This window comes from Mus caroli, unplaced genomic scaffold (assembly GCF_978045245.1).
Source record: "Mus caroli unplaced genomic scaffold, Mus_caroli_1 scaffold_15, whole genome shotgun sequence".
NCBI classification, from domain to species: Eukaryota; Metazoa; Chordata; class Mammalia; order Rodentia; family Muridae; genus Mus; species Mus caroli.
In genome coordinates this window covers 114870891-114888097 of record NW_028227270.1, presented here as the reverse complement: position 1 = coordinate 114888097, position 17207 = coordinate 114870891, and positions in this window count along the sequence as shown.

Below are 17207 nucleotides of genomic sequence, written 5' to 3'. Positions count from 1 at the left end.
TCTTCTCAAATAGTCCATTTTTATTTTAATGTCCATTTTTCCCTAAATGTAGATGTCACATATGAGAAAAAAATTGGTATTTGTCATTCAAAATCTACATTGCTTTGTTTAAATAGGTATGTGTCTCTGTATGTTTAATGTTCATATATTTTCATACATGTATATTTTGATATAATTGGCATGTTAATAAAACTTTACTGATAATAAATTGAAACTTATTTTAAGGCCACTCCTTAGATAAAATTAAATTTACTAGTGAGATATTTGTCCGGATTTGCCTTTATATAAAAGATTATATTTTACATGAATATTTGATACTAAAGATGCAGGGTCTCTTCAACTTTTTCTGAGTTGATAAAAATTTTGTTTTTATAACAACCATTGTTGAATACATCATTTTGTATACCAAAACAAAATGGCAAAAATATGTTTAGAGCCATTTCATAAATGGTTAGAATTTCTGACTTAATCTCAAGCCAGAATTTATTGAATGATTTATGTGTGTGTCTGAAACTTAAGTCAGCAACTCCAAAAGCAGCTTTAAAAATTACACATCCTAGGAAAGACATACTAACTTCATACTCACCTTCTAAAGAATGACCTAAGAACGACATACTAACTTCATACTCACCTTCTAAAGAATGATAGTAGAAAATATCAAGAGACGTTGTTTCCCTTAATCAAAATGTGGTATTGTAAATGGCAGAGAACTATGCATGTGTACTAAAAACAATTTTTAAAAAGTCTGCAATACATGCCATATGACAGTCTTGAATCTGAGCTGAGATGATCCAGGTAGAGCTAGCTGGTAATGATACATAGTATGACCACAATGCAAATTGCCTATTTTGTATGTTCAGAACCAAGATGGTAGTGGAGAGACAGAGTGCTATAGAGACCTCCTAGAAAGACCTGAGATTGCTTATGTCATTTTTTTAAATTAAATTTTGGTTGTCAATAATAAGAAACCATTTGCTGTTGCCAAAATTTTGCAAGATCCACACTTAGGTACAGGAACACCCCATGGGCTTGATACCTACAGTTTTATAAACTGTGATCTAGACATCCATCATTCACCTTCTCTTCTCTACACAAATCTTCATCATCTTTTTGGTCCCTATTCACATCCCTAGCTAGTGTCCTGTGCTACAATGAGGAAATTGGAGGAAGCTCACAAGAACTTCCACACATCATTGCCTCTCCTCCACTGTCTCAAGCTGTGCACTATTGGTTCTTGTTAATCAGTTGCCTCTGTAGCTAGGTTAGATCAGTCCATCTGTTAATTTGGAGTCCTCACTTCATCTCAAATGTCCAAATGTTCCAGGAAGTTTGCATTTTCTCTTATCTCATTATACTTTATCTCTTTAATCAGGCATTACTACTACAAAATAAACATACTCTTTATACCACCGTGATCAAGTATGGACCTACTTTACACAACAGCTATCACCTTAGCTTTCATTTTTGCAATTGCTTTTAGCCTATACCTTTGTCTTGTTCCTCACTGTATTCTCTCTTCAGTCTTCTCTTATGACATTTTCCTATCATTCAATTTCCCCACCCAACAGCCAAAAAGAAGAAGAAGAAGAAGAAGAAGAAGAAGAAGAAGAAGAAGAAGAAGAAGAAGAAGAAGAAGAAGAAGAAGAAGAAGAAGAAGAAGAAGAAGAAGAAGAAGAAAAGAAGAAGCACGTTTCTAGTATACCAAGGTCACCCAGAATTCTGTCTTTATTTAAGAGTTTCTTCCATCATTGTAAAGCACTGTTCTGAACTCCACAATTCCCACTATGTGGTGGATTCTACCCTGGGATCACTGATGCTGTCTCCCTAGATTTTGTTTGTTCTTGCTTTGCTTGAAACCTGGTAATTCAAACTATGGCCTTCTCCATCTGATATTTCCAATCTATACTCAGTTTCCTCCTATTATTTGGAAATGAAAGGATCCTACAAGAGCTGGTAATATAGTGTGTTTTGTGAACCTTACCAGTGCATTCTTTCCCAGGCCAGGAGGTGAAGGAATGAATGAATTAGAAAATGTGATAAGTATTTGTACAAAAGAAATCATGTTAAGACTGAAAAAGAGTCTAGAACTTAAAACAATGATAATAGTTTTCTTTTCTTGTTCTCTTTTTCTGTTTTCTTTCACTTACAAAGTAACCTATATTCTTAAAGATTATACAAGATTATCTTGTGTCATAAAGAAATTGGAACAAAGAAGTCTCAACATGACTGTGTGTGTGTGCGAGTGTGCGTGTTATCCCCAATTAAATGCAAGTCATTTCCCCTTGCTAAATACTGTCCATTTTTTTTCTAACCTCTTTTTTTTAAGGTACCCATAGAGTTTTGCCTTGATCTTACTCCATTTCTGAAAGTGAAGTCTTTCAGACTGACCTTGGTTGCTTGCTTTTCAGTTTGTTTCATTCTTAGAATTAGTTGGGATGCCTCTACCTCAGAAAGTAAAATCACACCCTGAGATCTCTTCTCTTCTCTTCTCTTCTCTTCTCTTCTCTTCTCTTCTCTTCTCTTCTCTTCTCTTCTCTTCTCTTCTCTTCTCTTCTCTTCTCTTCTCTTCTCTTCTCTTCTCTTCTCTTCTCTTTCTTCCTTCCTTCCTTCCTTCCTTCCTTCCTTCCTTCCTTCCTTCCTTCCTTCCTTTCTCTCATTTCTTTTTCCTTTCTTTTTTATTCTCCCCTCCTTTCCCTCCTCCCCCTCCTTCTACTTTTTCTTCTTCTTCTTTTTGAGGAACAAAGACATGTAGAAATGAGATCTGAAATCTGCTGGTGGGTGCAGAATATACACCAGGAGAGGAAGTTATGGTTTAGGTTGCTTTAATGGAAAGGAAATGACTCAAATCCACATGGCTATGTAATCGACTTACTAAATTCAGCTTTACTTTAGTGTAAAACCTAATGCTTATATAGTAATAGGAAACTTTATTTTACCAAATTGTAATTTTCTTACTGTTCTCTCCTATCTTTCAGTCAATTATTACATCTTTCATTAAGTACATGTTATGTCATTTTTAGCACATAAAATCTGAGCTGATTTCACAGAAGAAGTTGACTTGAGAAATGTGGCCCAATCAAAAGGATCGTTTGAATTGTTAGCCAAAACACTAGTACACTTGGGAAAATGTATTCTTTGTCCTTTACAGAAAAGGATATGCATATTTACAAAGATGTTATGTACAGTTATTGTTATAGGTGAAATTCATATAATTATGTCCATTTCCCAGGTGTTACAGTTTCCTAGGAAATATCAGATATACTGAAACAGCATAAGCAAATACCGAAAATCTTACCTAAGTACACTTATCAGAAGCCATGAAATAAAAGAATCCATCCACCTGTTTATTTAAAAACTACTAAAAATTTGTATTGATTTGCATTAAATATCTCTTAAATACTTTTGACATTTATTATAAGATTTATAATAGGTCAGATTAAGGAAATGACAGGACACTTTTGCATTCAGCAATTTTGCTTCTCTGTAAAGTCACAGTGACAATTAGTGTAAACCCCAGCAAGATGTTATGGAACAAGCTTGAATACAGAAGTGAGGTGTGTGGATTTTAGAGATATTTACATAACTAAATGGTTTACAATGCTTAATCATATGAAATTTCTACTCAAGGCCCTTAAAAATGTAAGAACAAAAAGATGGCTTAAAACACTGCCAATTGATGAAGAATTCAGGCTTTCTAGAAATTTTACTCAGTTTACATAAAAAAGAAAATGTTCAATTTTCCTTCTGACTGACCCTAATGTAACAGACCAAGCTTTCAGAAAAGTCACTGAAACTGGAAACTAGTGAGACAAGGGTTTGTAGAGAGTGTTTTTCATGCCTACCTGATGAAACTGAGTCCTTAAAATTGACACTTGTCATGACTTTGCCAGACACACTCAAGTCATGAAGGACCTAAGGCTGCAGTGCAGATAATCTGATCCCCTAGAAAATTTTTATTTTCTTCATATTGCAACTATTCATAGGGCACCTTCAAAATGAATATTTGTAACATAGGGAGAGAATACTATTAAAATAACATTAGCAAAATGAAAGAAAAGGGAACAATCTTATAACTACATAAAGTGTATGACTGAGATAATGATATTTCATTTCGATATTGTGTTTTTCTATTGGATGAATGGCATAGGTCCTACAGAACCTAAGGGTAGTGGAGCAGCTATTTCAGTGTCTAGACAAATATATAATGACAAAAGGCCCCATCTTTCAGTTTTGCAGTCAAATTTTGCCACTGTGCCATTTTGTGTTAAGGGGAAAATGCCAAAATAAATATGGTGTTACATTCAGTTTCCACAGTAACTATTTTCTTATTCTTAATCCAATTTATTCTTTACTCAATGAAATTATCGCATTATAATTAAGTAATCTCAAAGTACTAGAGGGCAAGCTTTCCTCTTTGTCATTGTTCATTTGTGAGAAAATCTGTCCACTAAATGACAACTAAATGATGCTGGCAGAGTGAAATGGCTGGTTGTTTCCATTCGTGAATACAAAGAGCTTTTACTTGTAAAGTAGATGCTGTTCCAGGATTCTCAATTTCTGAAAGCATACTTGGATTTAGAAAGAATTGCTTTGGATGAATAGAATTATTGGACTCTTCTCTTTCTCTTTCTCTTTTATGTCCTCCCTCCCTCCCTTCTTTGCCTCCTCCCTCTTCCTCCTCAGCCCTCCTCTCTTCCCACCCCCTTATGTGTGCGTGGAGACCAGAGCATGGCTTTGTCTTTATGTGCTATCCATTTACACTGTTAAATGTACTTGTTTTGATTTTTGAGACATACTCTCTTACTGGCCTATCTGGAGCTCATCGAGCAGGCCAGGCTGGATCCATCTGTCTCTTCATCCAAAATACTAGAGTTAGATGTGCACATCACCATCACCACCCCGTTTCTTGCCTTTTCTTCAGAATGAACTGCAGTCTGGGTAAAATCAAGCACCTAACCAGCTGAGCCATTTCTGTCTCCTCTTAGAGTCATCGTTTCATTGGAAAGTTATGGTGTCAACGTGTGTACCAGAAGCTCAGATTCTTCAAGTACTGGTGAGGACACCTCAGGTTAAGGAAGCTGGGAGACAGCAGGCAGAAATGGCATCTGAATAAAAAGGCATTCACTTCTCCAGCAATAACAAAAATAGTAAATAAAAGAAAGAATTAAATGTTGAGGTTTCTTTTTAAGTCAACATACTTTTTCATCTTAGGGTTGTTTATCCATTTCAGTATATGGATGTTCTTTGTAACTTTTTAAAACTTTCAAAGTGAGTATTCATCTCTATGGAAATGAAGCTTTCATCAATTAGTCATCGCAATGCAGCCAATAGCACTCTATGGGAGGTGATTTTGCCACTGGTAAGTTTATGAAATGTTACCTTGGAGAACTAGAGATTTCTCAGGAAAATGATTCAGAGAGCTACTGAGACAGGCCACTAACCTACACATTACATTTTAGTGGTGTTGGTTGAATATTTTAGATATTCAAAATTCAAAATTGGAATGAGACAGTAAATATTAGCTGATGACTTGGACATATCAATGTTTAGTATTTGGTGACTTAAGATAGCCATTGGTATTAGTTGATCAATTAGCCCAAGACCAAGTTTATCCTGACCTGGTGTTATGTGAATGGCCAGGACATTGCCATGTGTGCTCTTTTTATTGTGATTGAACTAAGAAATGATGCTTATTTGGATAACGATCTCTTTTTACTCATTTTGGAGGAGTCAATTCAATTAGAATACCTCAAGTATGAGGTGTAGTTACTGGACTAAAAATTCTGAGAAGATTGGTTTCTCTCAGATCTTCTTGCTAATGACTACAGACTGGTGGAATCAGTTGCTTGGGTGTTTGCATAGGCTTTAAAAGACTACACACTATGACACACTATAACACACAGCCATATGGCCTTTGTTCTGAGTGGCTGTGTGCCAGCAGGACTTATGAAGAGCCGGGGATCTATGCCAGAAAGATTACTGTCATGACTGATTCAGTCATATTAATGCTTAAAAGAAATTACAACAGTCTGCTACATTCACTGAAACACAATGACTAAAGGAAAGAAGTGAGTGAAATACACATATTCCAATAGGAAATGAGTCTCCATTTGTGGAAACAGTGAGGGATTAGATATACATCTGACTGTACTGTAATCATGGAGGATCTCTTAATTTCTTTTTTTATTCCTTAGTTAATACTTCTTCAATGTGTTACTCTCTTGATTCACTTCTCTTGCATCTTATTTAAAATATTCATAAACACATTATACATTATATTTTTCCAGTGACTTATGCAAATTAAGTTTGTTCTTAGCTTTATTATTTCAAATGGATGATTTGTTCTGAGACATTCATTATTACCCATAGAGACGCAGCCATGTATGCTATGCCAACTGCTCTTGTATTGTTGACATCAACCTTCTTCCTACTGAGACATGGGTTAATTGTCCATCCTTGAAATCAGGTTGGTCCTTAGTTACTAAGAGGCCGCTTAATCCTCTACCTAAGTCTCAGCATCCTCATCTGTGAGGGACTGAGCCAAGTCTGACAGCCCTCCTGTGGCCCTCCTATGAGGAATTTCAGAAAACTCAGGTGGAAAGATCTCATGGAGGAGCCCTGAGGCTGCAGGAAGACATGGAGATGTTCACTGAGATCTTAGCTGCTCCAGTGACTTGCACTAGCCACCTTGTGACCACAATACATACCTATTCAAGTTTTTTCATGTCTATCTGCACCTACTCACAGGGAACCTATGTGCAGGTCTGAGCTCTGTCCAGGTGGCTAGAACTCCCGGTTTTGCACATGAGGAAACACTGACTGATGATGCACTCTTCAGGTCAGCACTGGCAAACAAATTTCTCGAGAGATAACACAGGAAGCATATTTGCTGTAAGCTATTTCACAGCCAAATCTAGCATGTATTTGCCATTTTAGATGACCTGGTCTTTTATAACAAAGACATTCTAAAAATGGGAACATATTTTTACAAATTCTTAATGTTCCTTAAAATGCATAACTAATATAACTGTCATTTTCACATTTATATCTAATACAATTAACTCTGAGCCTTGACATGAGGTGAGAGTGTAGTTGCTATCACATTTTGCAAATTCATAAATGAATATTTATATGCTTAATATAACTAAAGAACCCTAATCGTTAAACTTGTGGTGGGGGAAAGTAGTGGACAAATAATACTTTAATTTAATGCAGACCAAATAAAATTTTAACAAACAACTGTTTTTTAGGATTTTATAAATTGCTTCAAGATATAACTATATTACCTTATTATTTCCTCTGGTTGATGACTCCAGCTCTTGTAGAGTTGCTGGTAATTAAGATTTATGTGCTCAATCCCTTATTCCCTGACACATCTCTCATCTAAGTTTTCCATGAGGTGCATTTTTGTGTTATGAATGCCTTAGCATCATCCAAATAGCAATACAGAGATAGGTCTCCGTGTCTCTTCAAGCATTCACATTTTATACTGATGTGGTTTTTGATATGGGAGACCAAGAACTTTCTTCCTAATGTGGGCAACTTTTTCAAGAAAGTTTGATGGGCAAGGATTCTATTTTTAGACTGCAATGTCAAAGGCTCCTTCCCACATAAGGAACAGGCTTTTATCTAAAATGACTTATTGAAAAGATTAAAGATTTTTCTTAAAGTCTCTTTTTAACAGTCTTTGTCTGAAATGACCTTAAAGTATGACTTATGACAAAATAGGTTTTTCAAATAATGTATTGACTGACTTTGGCAATTAAAAAAAAATTTTTGTTTATTATTGTTAACATTATGTTATGCATGTGCATTTGTTGTGGTGTGTGTGTGTACTCACTTGTATGCGTGTAATATGTGTGGTATATGTGTGCACTGTGTGTTATGTGTGGGTGTTTGTGTGTTGTGTGGGAGCGGGAGAGAGAAAGAAAGAGAGAGGTGTGTGCCATGGTGAACATATGGATGTCCCTGCATGAGTTAGTTCTAACCTTCTATCAGGTGGTGTCTCTGAGATTGAACCCAATCATCAAGATTGTGCTGAGATTGTCTTGACCCACTGAGAAGTCTCACTTATGGACTTTATACACTTAAAAAAACATAGATACTTCCAAACTGAAATAATTTCCATTAGCAAGTAAGTGGGATTTGACAGATATTTCATATTGAAGTTTCCATAAGAATACAAATATTTACTTTTTAAAAATGTGTATCTATTAAGATTATATAAATCAAGTACTGTGACAGCATTAGCTGACAATAGGAAAGAAAGAGGTCTGAATAGGAAAGATAGAAGAGCTGGGCATGGTGGCACACACCTTTAATCTCAGCTCTTGGAGACAAAGGCAGGAGGATTTCTGAGTTCGAGGCCAGCCTGGTCTACAAACTGAGTTCCAGTACAGCCAGGGCTATACAGAGAAACCCTGTCTCAAAAAAACAAAACAAAACAAAACAAAACAAAACAAAACAAAACAAAACAAAAAAAAAAACAAAACAAAAACAAAAAAAGGAAAGGTAGATGAAATAAAGAAAACACTTGAAAAATGGAATGAAAATTATTGCTGGAAAATGAGAGCTAGCCACAGTGAATTTATGAAAAGACCAAAAGCACCAGAGGCTAAATGTGACAGCAGAGCAAGCATAGTCTTATCACTTCTGAAGAGTGTGCTGAGTGCTATATTATCACATTTCTTACGTTCACCTCTAATAATTTTTGTCCCCATTTTAACAAAGAGGAACATTCTTTTCTTAGACTAGGGAGGTCAGAAAAGTAAAGTTGTTCAATATAGTGTGCTTATCCTTTTTCAATCTAAAAATCTATATTCAATCCATATAGTTTTCAAATAAAGAACTTATTAGTTTTGTCAACCGACACTTTATATGAAGGTATATATATTAAGATATCCCTTTATCCTTATTTATAAGATGGTAAATTTTAATCATGATAAGTCACTGTCTGTAGAATTTTACAGGAAAGGGTACCTTCACAGATATGTGCTTACATAGACATATAATCTGAAATAATTCCATTTACTTAACTCGTGTTTTAAAAAGATTGATTTTATTGCATGCATACATGGGTATTCCTCCTTGTCTATATCCAGCAGAAAGACTTGCATCTCTTGGAACTGGAGCAACCTATGGTTGTGTGACACCTGATTTGGTTTCTGGATATTGAACCTAGATCCTCTACATGAGTAGGAAGAGCTCTTAACCACTGAGCACTTTTTCATCACATCTAGAATAGTCCATCTCATAAATGGACATCAATGAAGTCCTAATATCTACAATCACTGGTGGGCACTCTCCCATCATCCTCCCACTCATTAAAGGAGTAACACTGAGAGGTGTCAGGTCACTGGGATATTCCTCAGGTATGTCCCCCTATAGGTCTACAACCCCCCAATAAAAATGCAAGAACCCAGCTTAGAAGAATTCACAGACTCCAACTATTTTGAGATCTGTCACCTGGACTTGCAAAAGCTTCCTTAGAGAGCTGCCCAAGAGGAATGTATCTAAGCTATTTTCTCAATCCTGCACAGATGGTTCATAAAACACATAGATTTATATCACAAGTCTCAAAATACCTTTCTGCTTGACAAGTACTGCCTTATTTCTGAGACTATACACATACATGAGATAGTTATCCATAAGCCTTTAATTCTGTGGAGCCAAATATGTATTAGACATATTGGCAGGTACTCCTTGATCTTTCTAAAGATTAATATTTCATTTTTGTCATGTAGACACTGATATGTTTTAAATTATTATATTTGTTTGATATTGTCTTAATAGCTCCAGTGGTTGGGCTTGAAAGGGGAGGTGTTTAATCACAATGTGAGCACTATAGAGCCTCTGAGGAACAGACCACCTCGAGGCCAAACCCCTATCATTCACCATGGAGACCATAAAACTGAATAATGTAACCGTCCTGTAGTTGCAAAGCAGCTTCTATCAAGCCATGGTGGCAGATGTATTCACACATTTCCAAGATGCTTCTTGGCATCCAAATGATACAACAGGTGTGGCTGTTACACACTTGATAATTAAATCTGGTCAATAACTTTAAAGTCTGGAAGAATCTCTTCCATTTTTAATTTTGAAGCCATTTTTTAAAAATTATATATTTATTTAACTACAGTAGCGCAAGCTAGGAAATTGGAATAACCTAATAATTTCACAAGCATAACAAAGACAATGACATACTATTCTGAACATTTTTTATCTGAATATATGATAATAATGTAACTACATATCAATTGCAAAATACAGATATCAGTGAGGGTCTCTGTCCCTTGTGAGCTTATTATGTCAGATCTGTTAGTTTTGCTAAATGCAGAGCTGTGCCCTCAGGAGTATATCTTCTAGATCTTGTAATAATACATTAACTGTGGGAGATGACTTCCCTTGTTGGTCTAGTATTCATTGATCTAGTGTGTGTGAGTGTGTGTGTGTGTTTGTATAATGTGGATGTGTGTGTTACTGTGCACACGGCCAGAAAATAAACTGAGTTAGTTCTAACACTATGTGAGTTCATACTATGTGAGTCCAAGGGATGGAACTTAGATAATCAGGCTTCATGACCTCCCCACACCCCCTCTTGCTTGCTGTCTTGCTCTTTCATACTCTCCTTTCTTCTTCATTAACAAAATCGATGTGTGTCCTCATTCCATCCGTAAATTTGTGCTACTATATTTATTGCTGTTGCTCTGCCTTGCATAAATTTCTTTGAGCCTTTTTCATTCACCTTTTGAATATTCACCCCGTTGCTTTTAGATCATGTGCTACATACCTGGATACTGAGTACATAGCCTTATATGTGATGCCTTCTATCTCATTTACTCTTTGGTTCTAGATGTGTTCGAGGTCAACTATTGATCTTCAGGTAAATTCTTTGTCTGACTTGGTTTTAATGGTATTTTCTTAACGATAACTTCCTGTAGTGGGGATTATTCTGCTTCCCTGCATATCCTGGCATTTTGTACTTTGTTACACTCTTTTAAGCTGTGACATTTTTATAACAAATGTGTCCACTTACAACCACATATGCGATTTAGTATCTCTTACTGTCCCAACTGATTGATATTGAGATTGTAGAATGATTTGTCTTCAGAACTCTGCAAAGTCCTGCTGACTTCCACCTGTCCTTACTGCTTCTGAGAACCCAGAGTGAATATATGTCTGGTTTTCCTTTGAGGCCAGTGCAAAACCCACTGCTTCTTTCTCTTCAGTTTTGAAGACATATCCTTTGTTCCAGGTGTGCTAACATCTAAGACAATCCATCTATGCCTCAATCCTTTTTGACCAGTAAATCAGATTTTTTCTTTTTTACACTAAAACCCCTTGTCTCTCTTTGACTCTAGAAAATTCTATTTTATATTGTGACCTTTGCTTTTGTTTCCTGGTTTCTTGGCTCATTTAAGCTACCTTAATATTAACACATTTACTGGCATAGTCCCTTGTCACACTCTCTGACTCTTTCAACTTTTGCCCAAAATAGGAGAAATTTCTTTAACATTTTCTTCAATTCCTTTAATGTGGCTTTCAGAGATATATTTCATAAAATTTTCAAACTTTAAACAAAGACTCTCCAAACTGACATAGAAGAAAAGTTGGTTTTACCTCTCTTCTCTAGCCAATATAAATGCTGGAAGGATGGAAATGAAAATTTCCTATTAGATCATCAGAGAACTGACTTTATATAGCAAATTGGGAATAAGATATTAGGAAAGAGGACAAATTGAATCAAAAATTCTTGAAGCAAAAGCCTAAGAATGGAAGTTATGGCAGAATCAGAAACAAGATAGGAAGACCTGACCCATGGGTAGAAAGACCTGATCTACAATGGACGAGTAGCTGGATGTGTCATATGAACAAGTACTAGAAATGAAATATATCAAAGGACCACTTTTCTTGAGACCTTGCACTTTTATGCAGTTTCCTTCAAGTAGACTTACAAGGTTTTCACAATGAGGATCATAGAAAATCACCTTCCCTGCCTTGTATTAGGAAGGGGAAAATAAAAGTAGCCACTCTAAATTAAGTTCAATAATTTATTCCTTTTTCCCATGATTTCTTCACAAGAAAACATTATAATAGAACCCAATACACTGGCATGTTAGCATAGAGTAACATACTTAGCAAAAATGAAAAATCAACTTTAGCCCCTTCCAGTCTTCTTGTCTGGTATCAACAGGAATAGACTTAGACATAGTTTTCAAAGTCGTAGTCTAGGCACAGCACACAAACTCATAAATACTGAGATCTGATCAAAGAGTTAACATGTTCCCTCCCACCAAACATAACCATTAAAATAATATGTTTTATGGGCGTTAACAAAAGATACAGAAATAGGAAACTAAACAAAATGGACCCCAGATGGATAGCAGAGCAGAGGACCAGGGCACATAAGACCAATGCACACAAATCTCAAAGCAAATCTATTGTCCAATATAGCAAATTCAATTACTGAGAATTTCTAGGGAAGCAAAACCTTGTCTATAAAGTTAAAAAGCCAAGAATCTCATTGGAGTTCTCTCCAGATAACATAAGGACAATGAAGATGTGTTTCAACAATAGTAGTAGCCTAGAATCCTGAACTCAAAGAAATCCTTCCTCGAATGGCAAGATATTCACAGAAAAACAGTGAGATTATTCATCACCAGTGGAGCTACATTTCAAGAAAGACTTACATTCTTAAAGAAAAGGAAATTATACAGATTGAAACTTACATCTATATAAGAAAAATTTGATTTACAAGACATCTATCAAGACAGAATAAAGCCTTTTTTATTATCATTAGGTAATACTCAATTATTACAAGTGATTAACTGTCAACATCATTGTTCAATACATATTAGGGCTATTCAGGATGTCTGTTTCTCTTTTAGCTAAATGATCTTTTTTACAAATGTCATCAAATTTACAAAATTTTTTCATAGGAGCTTTTTATTTTCCTTTGAAAGAAGATGGGTCCCTGGTGGGGTTTTCTGATACAGGAAGTGCAAACCACTTTTTTCCTTTGTTAATCTCATTACAATTTTATCATATCACTTACTATTGTCAGGGAGCCATTATGAGTTTGTTAGTTTTCTTTGTTGATAGCATATTATCCATTTCATTAACTTTTGTTTGTTTGTTTGTTGTTTTTTGTTTGGTTTGTTTTTGGTTTGGTGTGATTTGTTTTTTTTTTTTCCCTATAGTTTTATGTTTTTCTGAGGCAAAAGTTAAATGATTGATTTTAGCCCTCCATTTCTAACACATTTTCGCAATGCAAACGCCCCTCTGAGCACTGCTTTCACAATATCCCACAATGTTTGATAAGTCCTACTTACACTTTTGTTTACTTCTAGGATGTCTTTAACCTGCAAATTAACAAGGATAAATGTCTTGGAATACTTGTGTGCTAGTACATGGTAACTGCCTCGTTACCATGACAAAATACTTGAGGAAAGCCACTTGAACAGAAAAGGGGGATGTGAACTAGAACCTGAAGTAGATTCTGTTTGCTCCCACCATTAGGAAGCAGTGTGAGCTGAGCACCACCCAGCCTGTCTTCCGCCCTATGTCCAGTTCCCCAACTCATGCAATGGCACTGCCCACATTTATGCTGGGTCTTCCTAACTCAACCAAATCTAGAAAATACTTCAAAGACTTGCATAGGAGCTCATCTCCCAGGTGATTCTTGATCTTGTCAAGTTGACAACCACTACTAGCCACTACAACATGCATGATTTTAATCTGTGCTGAAGGTCTCCTAATACTCCTCTAACACTGCTCATTAATTACAAAAATCAGGAAACAAAATTAAAGCTTTAAATACATATAATGCTGCTTTTAGATTTACAAAGAGTCTAAGGATCCCTTAACACTCTTGAGGCACTTCTCCATTCCCATTTCCTCTCAGTTCACAGCACTGTCTTCATTCTCTGTGGCTGGAAATAGAACTAAGCCTCTTCTGCTTCCTTGTAGTTTGACACAATTTTTTCATCTTTGCAGTAAATAGGGTGGGGACGTCTCTAGTGTTCTCATAGTTGATGAGTGACCTTTGATTTTTCTGCTCATATTTAAGAAGGAGGGATCATATCCATTACAAAAGGTTACTCTTTTTTTTTCTTCTATACCTCTAGGGTGGTCTTTCTTCCTCACCCCTCCATGAACTGACTACAAGTTTAACTTCCCTAGATAAGCTCTCATGTTTGGAAATGTCAGCCTGTTATACAAATGTAGGAAGGTAGCAAAAAATAAACTATGCTGTGTCTACCTACGAAGAAATGAGGCAGGGTTGGCTCTGGACAGCAACAAAGAACAGTAGCAGTAATCACGATTCTTGTGTTCAATTACCACTGCATTAATCCTTGAGAAAAGGGCTCACACAAAAAAAGAAATGTTCTGTGTTATATGTATGTGGGGTTTTTTGTGTGTTTTGGGTATTTGTACATACTTCCATAACAACTCTGGAAATTTTAGATGATGTTATCTCTGTCTTACTTCACTCTCTGCCTTGAATTTGTATAAAAGGATTAAGTTTACTTTAGAATACTTCTTCTCATACTGTATCCTAAGAGAATATCCAACTGCAGATAGCACTATTTTATTTATGGTATTCCAAATATTGTCCACAATCAAATATTTATCGTATTTCTGGTTTTCTGTTGGACCTATTTTTACTTTACTGTCAGGTTTTATGAATAATTCTTTTGTAATTCTTTCCAACAAGTGTTTTAGGGATCAAAGACAGCAATGATCTGTCTTTTGTTATTCATGAACTTGAAACACAAAACCTTTCAGTAGTATTCACCTTCAAGCATGTTAAACATCTCCATTTTCTGTTGATGATAGCATAATATTCTACTGAGCCCGAACACCATCATGCATTTTCTAATTGTGTATATTTGTCTTCTTCTCACGTTTTACTCTTAATAGAATATTAGACAATGGATTTTCTTTTTTCAATCATCTTTTGCCTTTTTCTATTTACTTTGGACTAGTTCCCAGAATTAGGATTACTGTGTCAAAGGAGATATTTGTTTATATGATCCAAATGGCTTTCCCAGGGAGTTATGCCAATGTACAATGACACAAAGAGTACATGAAATAATAGCTTTAGTGCACTTTTTCACAACTGGGCTTTAAAACTATTTTAGATATTTGCTTCTCTGTGTGACTTTTGAACTTTTTCTTAATTAGTTTATTAAGACTCTAGTTGTGTCTTTTGCCTGACTAATTAGTAAAACAAGTGGTTTAAAAGTAATCCCTTTGATTTCGTTTTTTAATTAAAGCATAGACTTTATTTGGACTCTTTCAATTTTAATGTATTAATTTTTAGGTAACTAATTAAGGAAATGTAGTTACTACATTTTCATTCATAATTTCACCTTTCTCTACTTCTCAACTAAATCCATGATCCATTTTCACTACTAATAAATTACTTTTTACTGAGCGACGAGCTTCCCTCTTGCCTGTGTAATTATAAAACACTAAATAGGAAAAGAATACTGCACTTTGTTTTAAAATGTGAGAAGTGCTTCCTCCTGTGCTTCCCAGGAAATGTTTACAACTAACATGGAACCACTTGGAGATAAGGTTTCTTCTGGAACTATGTGCCATGGAGACATCTCTCAGTGTCGATGACTAACAGCTTTCAAGATCCTAAGGCTATTAAAATCGTTTAGTCTCGTACAAAATAACATTATATTTGCATAAAGATTTTGTGCTTCTTTTTTCCTAAAGATAATTCAATTATTAGAAAACATTTACATGATTCCAGCCTAGAGTAGAAGAAAGCACTTGATGATACTTCAGGATATATCCTGTCAAAGGCGTACAATTTTTTTTTGATACCTACTTTTCCTGTAAAAATAGCAGTCAGATCATCATCAAGAAGATCAATAAACTACAAGGTAAAATAATATGTGCTTAGTGGAGAGACTAAAACCTCTGTCTTTGCAATAACATGAGAACAGAATGTATGAGTTATAACAAAGGTAGTACCAAATGAATACAGTTAGAGCACATTCAGATGTTCTTACTCTGTAACCTACGGATAATAGCAATGAAGACATGTTGTATGCTAGAAAACAGCTGAATAGCAGAAATTCTCATAAACTCTTTTTTTTAATTTATTTTTTATAAGGTATTTTCCTCGTTTACATTCTCAATGCTATCCCAAAAGTCCCCCATACCCACCCCCCCAATCCCCTACCCACCCACTCCCCCTTTTTGGCCCTGGGGTTCCCCTGTACTGGGGCATATAAAGTTTGCAAGTCCAATGGGCCTCTCTTTGCAGTGATGGCCGACTAGGCCATCTTTTGATACATATGCAGCTAGAGACAAGAGCTCCGGGGTACTGGTTAGTTCATATTGTTGTTCCACCTATAGGGTTGCAGTTCCCTTTAGCTCCTTGGGTAATTTCTCTAGCTCCTCCATTGGGGGCCGTGTGATCCATCCAATAGCTGACTATGATCATCCACTTCTGTGTTTGCTAGGCCCCGGCATAGTCTCACAAGAGACAGCTATATCTGGGTCCTTTCAGCAAAATCTTGCTCACAAACTCTTTGATGTGAAGTGTCTGCAAGAGTCCAGGTGCTATAAATCTTGTCTCTAACAGCAATGTTAGAAAGTGGGGTATGCTAGGATATATAGAAGTCACAGGGGCTTCTCTTTCATTTGAATCTAATGTTTGAGACCCACAAATAATTGATTATACAATTTTCTTCCAAGAAATATATGAATGTTATATGTGATTTCCAAGAAAACCTTATGAGATATATATATATATATATATATATATATATATATATATATATATGTATCATTGGATAGCCACAGCTGTTCATACAGAGTTGTTTTCCACCCCCAAGGTTGTAGTAAAAGTTGGTTTTATATATATATATTTATATATATATATATTAGACATCATATATATACATATATATACATATATATGATGTCTAATTTTTGTTTGTATGTTGTATATATGTGTATACATATTCTCAAGTGTGTGGGGGCATAAATCAGGGTGTATCCGCACGTCTATTCACAAACACACGGCCATAATTTTGCATCAGGAGTTTTCCTCAATCATGCCCCACTTTATTTACTGAGGCAGGTATCCTTCTGAACTCAGACTTCTAACTAGCCAGAGAATACTTTATCTCAGCCTCCTGGGTTAGACCACTATGTCTTCCCAACATTTTACATGAGTCCTG